Below are 14,277 nucleotides of genomic sequence, written 5' to 3' on the forward strand. Positions count from 1 at the left end.
GAACTGCTATTATTGATTTAATTTGCTTGTGGTTATATTTCTGTCCTTTGGTGCCCATCATTTGATTGCACGCATGGATCACACCCTAGGGTCAGTTGTATGTTGATAGGACTATGTATTGGAGGGCAAGAGTGACAGAAGCTTCAACCTAGCATAGAAATTGATGCATACGGGATTGAAGGGGGGCCAGACCTTAATGCTATGGTTGGGTTTTACCTTAATGAACATTAGTAGTTGTGGATGCTTGCTAATAGCTCCAATCATGAGTGCATAGAATTCCAAGTCAGGGATGACATGCTAGCAGTGGCCTCTCCCACATAATACTTGCTATCGGTCTAGTAAAGTAGTCAATTGCTTAGGGGCAATTTCACAACTCCTACCACCACTTTCCACACTCGCTATATTTACATTATTGTTTCTTTATCTAAAAAGACCCTAATTTTTATTTACGTACTATTTATTATCTTGCAAACCTATCCAACAACACCTATAAAGTACTTCTAGTTTCATACTTGTTCTAGCTAAAGCGAATGTCAAGCGTGCGTAGAGTTGTATCGGTGGTCGATAGAACTTGAGGGAATATTTGTTCTACCTTTAGCTCCTCGTTGGGTTTGACACTCTTACTTATTGAAAACTGTTGCGATCCCTATACTTCTGGGTTATCAGTGGCGGCTTTGCATGTTATACCGGATTGGACAGTCCCGTACCTGGCTTACATGAACCGAGGCGAGTTACCGGAGGATGAAACCTTGGCCCGGCAGATAATCCGGCGATCCAAGTCAATGACCATTGTCAATGGGGAGTTACATCGTTACAGCGTCACAGGAGCAATTCGGCGTTGTGTGTCTCCTCAAGAGGGTTGTGAGATTTTGCGAGAAATCCACGAAGGAGATTGTGGTCACCACGCCGGTTCAGAATCCTTGGTGGCTAAGGCTTTTTGTCATGGCTTCTATTGGTTGACGGCTCATGCTGATGCTGAGGATTTAGTCAAAAGGTGTGACGGTTGTTAGAAGTTTGCACGCCGCGCCCATGTTCCGGCCCAAGAATTGAGAATGATTTCAATCACTTGGTCGTTTGCAACTTGGGGGCTCTATATGGTTGGACCCTTTAAGAGATCCAAGGACCAAAAGACCCACCTGTTGGTGGCGGTTGACAAGTTTACCAAGTGGGTAGAGGCAGAGCCAGTCAGTAAGTGTGATGCAGCCACGGCGGTTCAATTCATCAAAAAGGTGATATTCCGGTTTGGTTTTCCACACAGCATTATCACTGATAATGGTACTATTCTATCCAAAGGTGATATGGAAGAATTTTGTCAACGTGAGCACATACGGCTTGATGTAGCATCAGTGGCTCACCCCCAGTCTAATGGTCAAGCAGAGAGGGCAAATCAAGAAATTTTGAGAGGTATCAAACCCCAGCTTAGGGTTCCTTTAAAGCGGACGCCGGGTTGTTGGGTGGAGGAGTTACCTTTCGTATTATGGAGTATCAACACCACACCAAACAGATCTACGGGTTACAGGCCTTTCTTCATGGTTTACAGAGTAGAGGCGGTTCTCCCTAGTGACATCCATCATGACTCAACCCGTGTGATGGCTTATGTTGAAGCTGAGAATGACAAAGCACGTCAGGACTCACTGGACCTGTTAGATGAGGAGCGTGATTTAGCAACAGCACGTTCGACGATTTATCAACAAGATCTCCGACGTTATCACAGCCGCCGGGTTAAGACCAGAACTTTTCGAGAAGGTGATATTGTGCTCCGGCTCATCCAGGATCAGACTGATATGCACAAGTTATCCCCACCTTGGGAAGGACCTTTTGTGGTCAGCAAAACCTGCACAACGGGTCATACTACCTCATCGATGTTCGAGAGCACAATGACGCACGCAAATCGAAGGAGGAGACCCATCGGCCGTGGAATATAGCTCTTCTTCGGCCTTACTATACTTGAGCCACATGCTCTTCTTATGTACATACTTATGACAATGTATATATTATATAATAAACCGGAGCCTTAGCTAAAGCAGGATCTCTGTTCTTTTTTACATCATGTGTGGTTCCATGGGGGCTTCTATTCACAAAGCGGAGTTCTATTAACCCGGCCTATAAAGCCACACAGATATGAAGGAAATCACTAGGGGGCTTGGTCATATCCGAACCATAGCTACACCTCTTGATCGGTTTAAAACCAAAAAAGGGAAATCACTAGGGGGCTTGGTTGTCCTTACACCATAGCTACACCTTTTGATAGGCTTAAGGCCAAAAGGACATTATGTGGAACCGAACAGAGTCTGTTGCATAAAGCACAACGCAAACATAGGTAACCACTGAGCATAGCTCTAATATTACCTTGGGGCTCCTTCCTTCTCAATGAACAACGAGCTTGCACCCTTGTAATAGGTTATCAAGCCAGGCTTGGAAGCCAGGTGTATTCACCTAAAACCCCGGGTTATCCTGCCTTTTTAAGTAAGCCACTCCGTCTAGGTAAACCTGGTATGACCCACTGAACATTTGACAAGTCAATCTCATAGACCCTGAACTTGTCACAGTTAAAACGGTGATTGGTTAAAGATTGAGGTCCATCTTAAAAGGCTTTGCAAAACGTTTTAACTCAGCGGCCTGGCAGCCCATGAAAAGCCTCGATTTAGGGCCTGGCAGCCCATGAAAAGCCTTGCATATTTCTTTTGTATTTGTTGTTTTTTAATCATGGATTAATGAATATTTTCTGATAAACCGGTGTTTATTACAACCCGGCATGGCTTTCAACGCCCAGTTGTTAGTACATGATCAGTTCTAAACCGCAGTAAGTTGCTCCGGTCTGGTTTTGACTAGAGGTCACCAGCATTATACGAACAAATCGATGGCTATTATAGCCCGGTATGGTTTTTATATGAACCGGCAAAAGGGAAAGGAGTCATCAACACTCCAGATTGGTGTTTTTCACCCTTACTATGCAAACAGTTGGTCAGCCAGCGAGGTATATCATAGGTATCCGTTATTTTATATCTGATTATTACAATCTTGGTTATCTATCCAAGTTATGTATATATATTTTGGGGGGGGGGGGCATCATGACCCGTCCAATGGTAAACCACTAGGACACTTTCAAGTTCTTATATGCAGGAACAAAAACCATAATGGACTATGCATATAATAGCTCTCAAAGGGATGGCAAGTTCTCAGTAACAAGCAAAAACAAACATGCTCGATGGCATGACAAATAAAGTGTTCATGCTATCCTATTACAAGGCGCTTTAAGCAACCCAAATTGAGTAATTGTTTTAAAAGGAGTGGCAGACTGCAACTGATAAACCGGCCACCGGTTTATGACTCCTCCTCTGGACGGTTTGAAGATTGAAGGTCATCTTGCACGGTCGCAGTCTCCTCATCCCTACCTAGTCGCTGGAAATAAATCGTTGACCAATCGATTCCAGTTAAGGCTTGAAAACGGCTTCTTCATGGATAAGGTTGGAAGGGTCAACGTCAGGAGCGTAAGTATGCTTATGGATTGGCGGCACAAGATCTTCTACATTATGAATCGGCGTGGGCTGTCTTTTCCCTTCAGCATCATAAACCGGTTGAAAATGAGATAGATATGTGTCATCCGCCAATTTGCTTGCTATAGGACGCATCTCCTTTGTCAGCCTTCAAAGATCATCGTTGTTGAAGTTGGTGCCATCTTCCTTCACGATGGGGTAGCCTTGGCCGATATCTGCCAGTTCAAGATCTGGAATCCACGCCTTGGCCCGGATTAGCGCGGCCAGCGCACCTGACCTTGCGGTTGATCTCTTCAGTTCATCCAAACGGGCAGGTAGCATGGCCAGCTTTTCGATGGTTTCTTTGATCAGCGTTGGCGGAGGTTTGTTATAAGCTGCAGTACAAATGGCTCGCTGGGATCCAGAATACAACTGTTCTATCAAAGTATAGGCCGCTTTAAGTTTCATCTGCATATCGGAGCCTAGATGAGTAATGCGGGTCCCTGTCATGGTAAAGCATTAGTAAACCGGCTTTTGATCAGATGTTATGGATTGGAAAAACTTCATATGCAGATACTTACCAAAGATAGCAGAGGTCATGGCGTTAATCTGCCGTTTTAACCCGGTCAGTTCTTCAACCACCAGTTTCAGGGCTGCTTCTGTGTCTTCGGCCTTCTTTGTTAAACCGGCCTTTTTTGTCTCCCAGTCTGCACGCTCTTTGTTAAAAGTATCTTTCAGCCTTTCCATGGTGGCTAAGGCATTTGTCAACTCTTCCTTGGCCTTGGAAGCTTCTGCTTCCTGAGATTTGACGTTCTCCTGAAGGTCAGCGGTTTGAGCATCCGTTTTACTCAGCTCGGCCTGCAAAGGCAAGATATATCAACAATGAGATATGTATATTTGAAGTACCAAGTGTATAACAAGTTATGCACTTTGTACTTCGGGGCTAATGCCTATTTGCTCTCTCATAAAAATTTTATTTGCAATTCTCAAAGTACAATGCAAGCATTATCCTTGACACTTGGGGGCTAATGTACATCTGTTCAAATGGAGGCATGGATTAAAGACACGGTTCACCTTGGAAAGATAAACCGGCCCTTGGGGACTACACAGGCGAAAACTACAGGAATACAATGATCACGTCTGGTTTACTTCAAAAGATTAGTTGCTATATGGAGGACAAGTTTGCAAGAGTTAAGGTATTACAAAGTCCCGGTTTATGATTGCCATCATAAACCGGCCCTTGGGGGCTACTTGAGTTGGTACTTGTACATTGGATTTAAGAAAGGAAAAGTGATGAAAAATACCTCATAGCGCTCCTTCATCAGGTTCACCAAACCGGCTTCATAATCACGGTTTGAGTGCAGACAGTTTAGAAAACCATAGTGGAGTTCTTGAGTGTTGAGATGGGCGTAGCTTGACAAGTTGGTGCTCCATTTGCCTTTTTCCATGGCAGCACGCTCTTCCTTGGCACTATGTTTGGCCAAAATTACAGGATGGCCAGGAGAGGTGTGACCAATACGAGTAATGATAACCTCGCCTTCTTTGTCTCTAGAAGCCTTTTTTGGAGTTGATGGAGTGTCAGTAGGTCTCACCGGACTAGAAGATCTGTCACCAGTCCGGATTGGATTTGCTGGTTCATCATCTGGCACAGAAGTATCAACTTCTGCTTGTTCATCAGTATTGTGATCTTGAGGGGGTGGTTCATCAAAGGTAGCTTCAGGATTTGGACCATTCGGTTCAGCAGTTTGCTCTGGTTCAATAACCACCTGTTCTTCAGGCGGATTATTCACCCTGGCCTTTTTACTGGGTCTAGCTTTGGCTCTAAACAGAAGAAGATGCAAAGGTTAGCATAGCATATAAAGTATGAAACATCAAAAGAAAGGGGTGAAGTACTTACCCAGCTACGGTTTTGAGAGGAGGGAGTTGTGTCACTGTTGGCTCGCCAGAGGATGAAGGAGGTGTCACCTGATAATTCGAATCGGACGGATTAAGAGGTTGTCGGAAATAACCTGCCTTGGGATAAGAAGTGTCAGAAGCGGGTGAGACCTCAGATCGGCGTTTCCGAACTGGGGTGTCCGGTAAACCGGTCGAAGTAACCTTTTGGCTGTTGTGTCGGGTTGTGCGGCGAGCCTCGTGCTGCTGCTTGTTCAAAATAAATGTTGGATCCAAGTGAGCAAGAGGATGAGAAAAGCTTACTTTCCGAACCGCTTGACGGATTTTTTGTGTTGGCAGAGAGTCTGAACCAGAGGAAAGGATAATTACCTCTGCATTGTCTGCTTGGCTGGCCTCAACGTCCTCCTGATAAGTATCATTGTCAATGAGATGCATGAAAAGTGAACCAAGTGAATCAAGTTTTACCTCAACTTCCGGTTCATCCAGGTCGTCATCCAGTTCCATATTGATGCGTTCAGGTGCCTTCCGCTTTGTGGTTTTCTTGACGGCTTTTGTTTTAGGACGGGAAGGCTTTGCCGCTTTCTCTTGAGGTTTCTTATTCCAGAACGGATCAGCACCCTGTTTAAAAATAAGCGGAAGGGTATTCAAAGATTGGACAGTCTAAAGATATCAAATGTAGAGCGGAAGAACAATACTTACAGCAGGCGGTTTGTTTTGCGTGTAAAAAGGGTCTAAAGCGGTTTGGCAACAGACAGCTTCTGATTCATTCAATATTTTCTTGACAGCTTCAGTGACTTCATCATCTGTTAGCTGAATATTGATATGACGTTGGGAGTCCTCTACTTCACCAGTATACTCGCACATTAAGCTGGAGCGGCGACTTAACGGCAAGATACTCCAGGATATCCAGCAACCGACGAAGTCTACACCTGTTAAACCGTTGGCCAAGAAGGCTCTCAGCTTGGCGAGTTGAGTTGCGTATGGGGCCCATTCCTGGGCACTTAGTCATTGTGGAAGTGGATGAGTACTGGCAAGCCGGTGGGCATGGTAACCCAGCAGAGGATTCTCATCTTCAGGGGAAGTGTCTTAACAGTAGAACCAAGTTTGATTCCACTCTTTGGGGTGACTGTGCAGCTTGGCATCAGGAAATTCAACCTCTTTTCTTTTCTGAATGCAGACTCCACCAAGTTCAGTATTGGGTCCGTCTACAAATTCAGTGCGCCGGTTCAGATGGAAGAAATCCCAGAATAACCCAACAGTTGGCTCTTCTTGTAGGTACACTTCACAGAAAACTTGAAAATTGCATATATTGGATACCGAGTTGGGTCCAATATCTTGAGGGTGGAGTTGAAAGTTGGCAACCACATCCCGGAAAAACTTTGATCCGGGTGGTTTGAAACCACGGCCTATGTGACCAACAAACACCACTACCTCACCCTACTTAGGGGTGGGAGAATTTTCTGGCCCAGGAACTCGCCACCAGATCTCATTCTTCTTTGGTAAAGTGCCGATCTTGACCATTCCATTCAGTTGCTCTTCTGTAACCTGGGAGGGAGCCCAATTGCAGGAATAAAACTGCTTGGCCATTGCAAGTGAAAAGCTGGAAAGAAATGCCGGTTTACAATTCATTCATAGTGATTCATAAGGTGCAACAGGACAATGGAATCCAAGTATGTGAAATTGGTAAACCGGAGGATGATATAATTATCAATGACAAGGCGATAAGTGGAAAAAGAGATATACACATATTATTAAACCGGAGTATGACAACGAAGATAAAGGGATTGCCGGTTTACAAGGGGACTGATGGTATGTGATAGATTGCTTTCTACAAAGGTAAACCGCCTACGTGATAGAAAAGCTACTATGCGGAGCACATCAAGATCAAAGTTCGGCTATTGATGGGTTGATGAAGAACACAAGGAAAGCAACATGAACACGCATGAACCCTAACGGATCTACAGATGAAAGAGGAGAGGCTTACAGCGGCGGTTGAGGTCGCGGAGATGCACCGCGTCTTTCTGATGCAACCCGGTTGATGTAGCGGCCAACGGAGATGCAGAGGCGAAGCTTGATGACGGCGGCGGCGCTCGGGTGCAGGGGCGTAGCGAGGAGGAAGAAGAAGCGAAGAGACGGATGGGGAAAAGGATATGACCCTTGGCCCTATTTAAAAGGTAAAGGGGGAGGTGACAGGCATGAGAATCGAGGAGCCGGAATATTGGATACCTAACAGGAGCGGTCGCCTCGATTATCGGAGGCTCATTAACTGAAGGTGAGATGTATCATTTTTAAATAACAAGGTGACGTCATGGCGATTTATCATGATTCTGGAGTATGACGTCATGGCGGTTTACAAGATCAAGGTGAAGATGCAAGGGAAGAATTTTTCTAAGTATTAAAGATTGACATGAACAAGTCCAAATCAATCTGGGGCCTAATGTTGGGGATATTATTACTGGACGTAAACCAGCCAGGAGTTGCCGGATTAACTCTATGAAGATTAGAAGCCCATGAAGACATAAGGTGATGGCGCTTTACGGAGGCCCAAGGCTCAAAGGCGAGGTAAGGCCTATAGATGTAAACCGACTTTCTCATGTAACTTGCATTGTAAGATAGGAAGGATAGAGATCAAGCCGGACACGTTTATGATCCAGCCTCGTGACTCTGTAAACCGGCGGGCTTCAACCTGTGTATATAAAGGGACGACCCGGTCGCGGTTTAGGGACAACAGACAACAACTCAAGAGCCAAGCAAAGCGGATTCGCTCCCTGGTCATGGAAACCCTAGCAATACCAAACACAACTAGACGTAGGCTTTTACCTTCATCGAAGGGGCCGAACTAGTATAAAAACCCTCATGTCCCTTGTCCGGTTTAACCCCTTTAAGCTAACCCGTAGTGATGGCTCCACGACTAAGTCCTTTCACGAGGACATCTGCCGTGACAAAACCATGACAACCACGCTAAGCTGACTCCGCCGCCGAGACCCGCTGGCTGGGCCTACCGAGCCACCTCTGCAGTTGCCTCCAAGTCGCCAGCTGCCGTTCTGCCACTGTTCCAGCGCGGGTCTCAGCGCCGCCTGACGTCTCACGTGTCCGTCCACCTTGTCGTGATGGACGGCCCTGAATCGCCGCCCTGAAATCGCCAGTAAACCGCCGTTGACGCACCCCGCCTCTGCTGACGCGGATATGAGCCGGTCTCAATCTAAGTTGCCTCCAAGTTGCTGCTCACCTCGCTACTCCGGCTGACCTGCCACCGGTTACACTGGCTGGCTCCACCACACCGGCTCATCTGCCATGGACCACAAGACGACCACGAATTAGAGAAACCAACATGGATTGGCCAGAATGATCACGACCTGGACTCCATGGCCACCACGGGTCGTGCCTCGGTGTCTGTCCGAGTCGTTGTCGCGTCTTGCCTCTTGTTTGAGTCATCGTTGCGCCTCGCCTCCTGGAGCTATTGCTGCTGTGACCCGCCCCGCTTCGGTCGATTCCTATTGCCGCTCTTGCTCGCCGAGCCCTCTGAGCCGCCCGGCCCTCACATCGAGTAGACATGCAAAACTGATTCACCTGCCTCGCTTCATTTGGACGCGATGTCTGCCTCTGCTGTTTCCACGTTGAACCACCGCGGTGACTCGGGTTGAGCCGCGTTTGTTGCTTTCGACTGTCACGTGTTTGTGCTAAGTCGCCTTGGTCCGCGCCAAGTCGCCTGCATCAGTTAAGATCCAATGTGAGTTGCTTACTACAAAAGGAAATGAACTAAAGATGGGAGTGTATTGTTTTTGTTAGCAAGCATGTTTTGAAGTTTGGCTTTTGTGAAGTGATTTTCTGGAGTCCAAAACATCAGCTTTTGGTCGAGATTAGGATGAGTAGCTGCTGAGATGACCTGCACTTGGAAGTAAGTTGTCTGGTTCAGTATCTGAAAGCAGAGTCATCGGGATTTTGAGGGGGTACGGTGCCCCCATATGCTACAACATCCTGCATGCACACCACCAACACTACAAAAAAAGACACATCAGTGACAGTTTGGGCTGAACGAAAAAAAATTCTATCATACTTATGACACTTCTATGACAATAATTGTGACAAAACCCGGTATCATCATAGATGTGGTGGGCTCCTACTTCTATGAAAAAAATCATGACAGAAAATGGGCTTTTCGTCCTGGGCGGGCCGGAGACACAGTTGCATGACATTCTTTGGGTCATCCATGATGGAAAAACCCGTGGTAGAAGCGAGGGCGAGGAAAAGGTGTTCCCGGTTATGGTGGGTGGTCGGGGCCGAGCGATGCACGTTTCTCTTGTACATGCACGCGCGTGGGTGCGATGCGTTGGGCTCTAACTGAACCCGAGCGAGGCATTGGGCTCTAACTGAACCCAAGCGATTGCACTGCAGGCTACGCGTTACTAAACCCGAGCGATCAATCAATGGCTGTTAACTGATCCCGATCGAGCGATTCCTTCGCTACTACTGCTAACTGAAGCCGATCGATGCTGCCTCTGGATGAACAGTGAGTGTTGCTAGGGGGTTTGGATGAACAGTTCCCAGTGGGGGTGGATGAACGGGACTGAGGGAGTCCTGGATTAGGGGGTCTCCAGACAGCCGGACTATATCCTTTGGCTGGACTATTGGACTATGAATATACAAGATTGAAGAGTTCGTCCCGTGTCCGGATGGGACTCTCCTTGGCGTGGAAGGCAAGCTAGGCAATACGGATATGTAGATATCCTCTATTGTAACCGACTCTTGTATCCCTACCCCCCTCCAATGTCTATATAAATCGGAGGGTTCAGTCCGTAGGACAAGATACAATCATACCATAGGCTAGCTTCTAGGGTTTAGCCTCTCACGATTTCGTGGTAGATCAACTCTTGTAATACACATATCATCAAGAACAATCAAGCAGGACATAGGGTATTACCTCCATCAAGAGGGCCCAAACCTGGGTAAACATCATGTCCCCTGCCTCCTATTACCATCTGCCTTAGACGCATAGTTCGGGACCCCCTACCCGAGATCCGCCGGTTTTGACACAGACATTGGTGCTTTCATTGAGAGTTCCACTGTGTCGTCACCATAACACTACAAGAAAAACGGTGTGTAGAGACATTAATTTTCATAGCTAAAGACGTGTTATTTCGTCTCTAGGTAAAAATAGAGACAATTTAGTAAAGCGTCCTTGGAGCGTCTCCTCACGGACCGTATCAAAAAAGATAGACACGCTTAGTTAGCGTGTCTAGATGGTATGAGACGCTATATTGGGACGTTCAAAATCGTCTCTACAAAATAGAGACGTTCTATTACACGCCAGTGTTGCGCCTCTACTCATGTGGGCCCATTACTTATAGATGCTATGTTGAGACGACATATTCGTCTCTAAATATGAATAAGTTTTTTTGTGCCTATGGAATATTTTACTTTAATCATTTTTTATTAATTTAACTTTTGTAATCCCCATTTCAAATTTAGTTACGTTAATATGATAGGGATGCATGTGCAAATTCATCAAATATCACTATAAAAAGCCATCAACCCACATCACCAATTGCATTCTCAAGCAATCCATTCTAACAATTAGCATCATTTGTAACAAATCTATGAACAAATACATATGTTTATGTATGGAGTTCACAACTGAATCAATTCAGACATTCATATGAAAGATGTAAATAATTAAGGGAATATATATACTACAAAGTAGAACTAAGCTTTCCATACATTATACATAATATGTGTTCATTTAAAGACTAATTCTTGCGTAGTTGCTGCTTGCTCCTCCAATGTGTTCCAATTCTAAACTCTCAGCTAGCCTGGAAGAATTTTTTTAACAAAGAGAAGCTTAGAACATAAGCTCTTGGATTAGTACAAGATGAAATGTTCTTTGATAAAACTATGAGAGAAGTACCATAGAAATGTCTTGAGGTTGTCTTGGAGCACCAATGTCTTAGGTTGTGTTGGAGTGGTCAGCTTTGGCTTTTTTACCTAAAAAACCAAGATACTTCGCCAAACATACTGCCTACAAATGTATTTTCTTGATGTGCTTAGTGACACAGGAAGTTATACACTTGATTCAGTACCACCTTGCTTGGTCACATTGCTATTTCAAGCATGAGCATTTTCCGATTCTTGACCACCATCTGCTTTCTACATTAGAGGTTCAGTTCAACTGTAAGTAAACTTATAATCCCTCCATCTCAATATAAGTGTCTCGACTTTGTACTAACTTCAATCGTTCCACAACACCATAAATTTCACCAGAGTTAAATAGTTGATGATTGCAAGCTGCACAAAATGAATATTTCACACCTTAAGCTATAAAATATGCATTGAAAATACATTAGTATGCAGTACTAGAACATCAATAAAAATTCTCTGTGGGTCAATCAGATATCAGAAAACATTGAAGTTGCTCTCTGAACTGACACCTGAGCTCGCTAGTGAAAGCAATCATATGGGTCATTAGAAATTTTCATTTCTATATTGCTGGTAAATGTACTCAACTGTTAGACAAATATGTTCACAAAAACTAAAGCTGCTGATGGATACATAAAACCCCACCAACCATTTTAGAATAATTTTGGGACAACGACTCTCAAATCATTAAGCCCCATATCACACGGATCACAACGATGCGTAGTCCTAATATTAGATAGGGAAAAACATGTGCTCATAATAAAAGATCAACAAATGTACTCAACTGTCATACCACCAATACTTTTGAGTATTTCTTGGAAAATAAAATATAAACAGTACCACTAAAAACATCAAATCGATGTGCCATTATCTCCTACAAAGATCCAAAGGGGAAATTAGTAGAGAAAAATTAAGTGGTTCTGGAGTAAGAAAAAAAGTCTCATCTGTTTTGCTGACTTGCATTGCATGTAAAGTTATGCCCAAATGTAATGCTTGACCTGGGAATAATGTAGTTTTGTAGTATACTGCCAATAAATCATGCTCAATTGTATTGGAACCCAATATACTCCCCAAGACCCATGTCGCCAGAACTAAGTTCTGAATGAACTTTACTACATAGTCATCAAGCTGTAGCATTTTTCAGTATGTTAGCAATTCAGCATATCAGGCATTTATGTGTTTGAACATCATGTGAATTCATACCGGAATTCCTCCCATTCATGAAATTGAACATAGCGTAATGGAGAGATCAAGAATGAAAAAGACTTACCATGTTATATTAGAGATGCAAATCATGAACTTTTTGCGCATGCAAGCAGGAGCTGTACCTCCAAATATGTGTCATCCCCACAAACCTGCACGATTTACCTGATAATCATTCTACTTAGATTAAGGACCAGTTAGGTATACAATTTTCTGTACTATACACCCACCATTAGATCTGAATTTGAAAGAAATAACGATTCATCTACTTGTAGAATTAAAACTTGCTGCAATGAGATATCACAATGAAGAATGAAAAGAAGCCCCTTCCACATGTTTTATTATTACAGATGTAAGAAAAAACAGTCTAGAGAATAAAAACTGTCCTCTAAGCTAGTAATAGTTATGTTGTGAGTGCTAATCACTAATAAGCACATGCTTAGACAGAGAGAAAAGAGAGCAGAAGTACACAAATTACCTAGCGAAGATGAAACAGAGATGCAACGTGTAGCTAGGCAAGGGAAGCCGCCAGTGTGGTTGCATTGGTGTCCACCACCTGCCGTCAAGTGGCGGCCACGGTGGTGTACGCAGTGACATGGGTTGGTCATCCAATAGGTGGGGGTTATATACTCCTAAAATAGCGGTCCAGAAAATTCGGGAAGAGGCATTTGAAGCTGTTGCCAATAAAAACAGAATGAACATCCTAACCCACCATAATCTCAACATGAATGTGTAAATCATAATGCATACACCTGCTCCTCCCCCAAAATTACACGCGTCGTCACCCAAAAATCAATTGAGACGCTGAAATCAACTCTAATAAAAGGAGAAATTGATTCCTGGGGAGATTGAATTTTACTTATTGTCTCTTATCTGCATTTCTACATAAAAAACAAGCAGTGCACAATAATTACTACTCCCTCCGTTCCTACACATAAGTCTTTTTAGAGATTCTAATATGAACTACATAAGGAGAAAAATGAATGAACCTACACTCTAAAATGTGTCCATATGCATCCGTATGTAGTCTATATTGAAATATCTAAAAAGACTTGTATTTAGGAACGGAGGGAGTAGTAGCTAATATACAACCGAATAATAAGTTAACAGAAGCGAACAACTTCCCTCCCATTGGCACTAAACATTACCACTTTACAAGATGAAAAGTTCATAGTTCAGTACTAGTTACTGGTTAGTAGCAGGCCAACACTGTTTGACAGATAAAAAATCAATCGATTATGTACTGTGATGATCTGAACATGAACGCACAATTAAAAAGAGTGTGTACTGCGTAGCACTAGCAGACAGAGGAGGACGGTCGCAGGACGCCCTGGAGCTGCACGAACGCATGAGGGCCAGTGATGGTTCGGTGCCTGTAGAAGGTGAGGCAGCAAGTAGCCAAACAGGTCATGCGCCATTACTTTGATCGATTGATGGTAAAAATTGTAGAGGATATATGGGATTCAAGGGATCACCTGCTTGACGTGCCGGAGACTGGAGATGCTTGCGGGGCGGTGCATCGACGGAACACGCAGTAGATCTTCGGGTGGCGGATGACACCAACGTGGATGCAGCTAGGTGACGGTGAGGACAACGTCAGGAGGAGCTCGACATGGCGATGGTGAGGACGACCGACGCCGACGTGCTCCAACTACCGAGGTTGCCGACGGACGAGAAAGGTATTTGACGGTGGGCGGAGCTACCGACGGAGGGTAGCGCTTCGGGGAAGGGCTGCTGCCGCACGGTGAAGGTGAAAGGGCGGCGCGCGAGGGGGGGCATGATGCCGGCGTAG

At 44.6% G+C, this 14,277-nt stretch overlaps 1 long non-coding RNA gene across 4 annotated transcripts; it reads right to left on the bottom strand.

Annotated features, from left to right (window-relative positions):
• Positions 1–10,950: 10,950 nt before the first annotated feature.
• Positions 10,951–14,001, bottom strand: LOC119298130. 4 transcript variants are annotated; one of them, XR_005145828.1, is made up of 5 exons: positions 13,961–14,001; positions 12,964–13,858; positions 12,553–12,650; positions 11,275–12,410; positions 10,951–11,179 (listed from the first exon to the last, which is right to left on the bottom strand). It is a non-coding gene; the product is annotated as an uncharacterized LOC119298130 (long non-coding RNA). The 4 variants fall into 4 exon arrangements; XR_005145834.1 differs by having other exon boundaries at positions 11,275–12,156; positions 12,281–12,650; XR_005145817.1 differs by having other exon boundaries at positions 11,275–12,637.
• Positions 14,002–14,277: the final 276 nt, after the last annotated feature.

Source organism: Triticum dicoccoides, chromosome 1A (genome assembly GCF_002162155.2).
Source record: "Triticum dicoccoides isolate Atlit2015 ecotype Zavitan chromosome 1A, WEW_v2.0, whole genome shotgun sequence".
NCBI classification, from domain to species: domain Eukaryota; kingdom Viridiplantae; phylum Streptophyta; class Magnoliopsida; order Poales; family Poaceae; genus Triticum; species Triticum dicoccoides.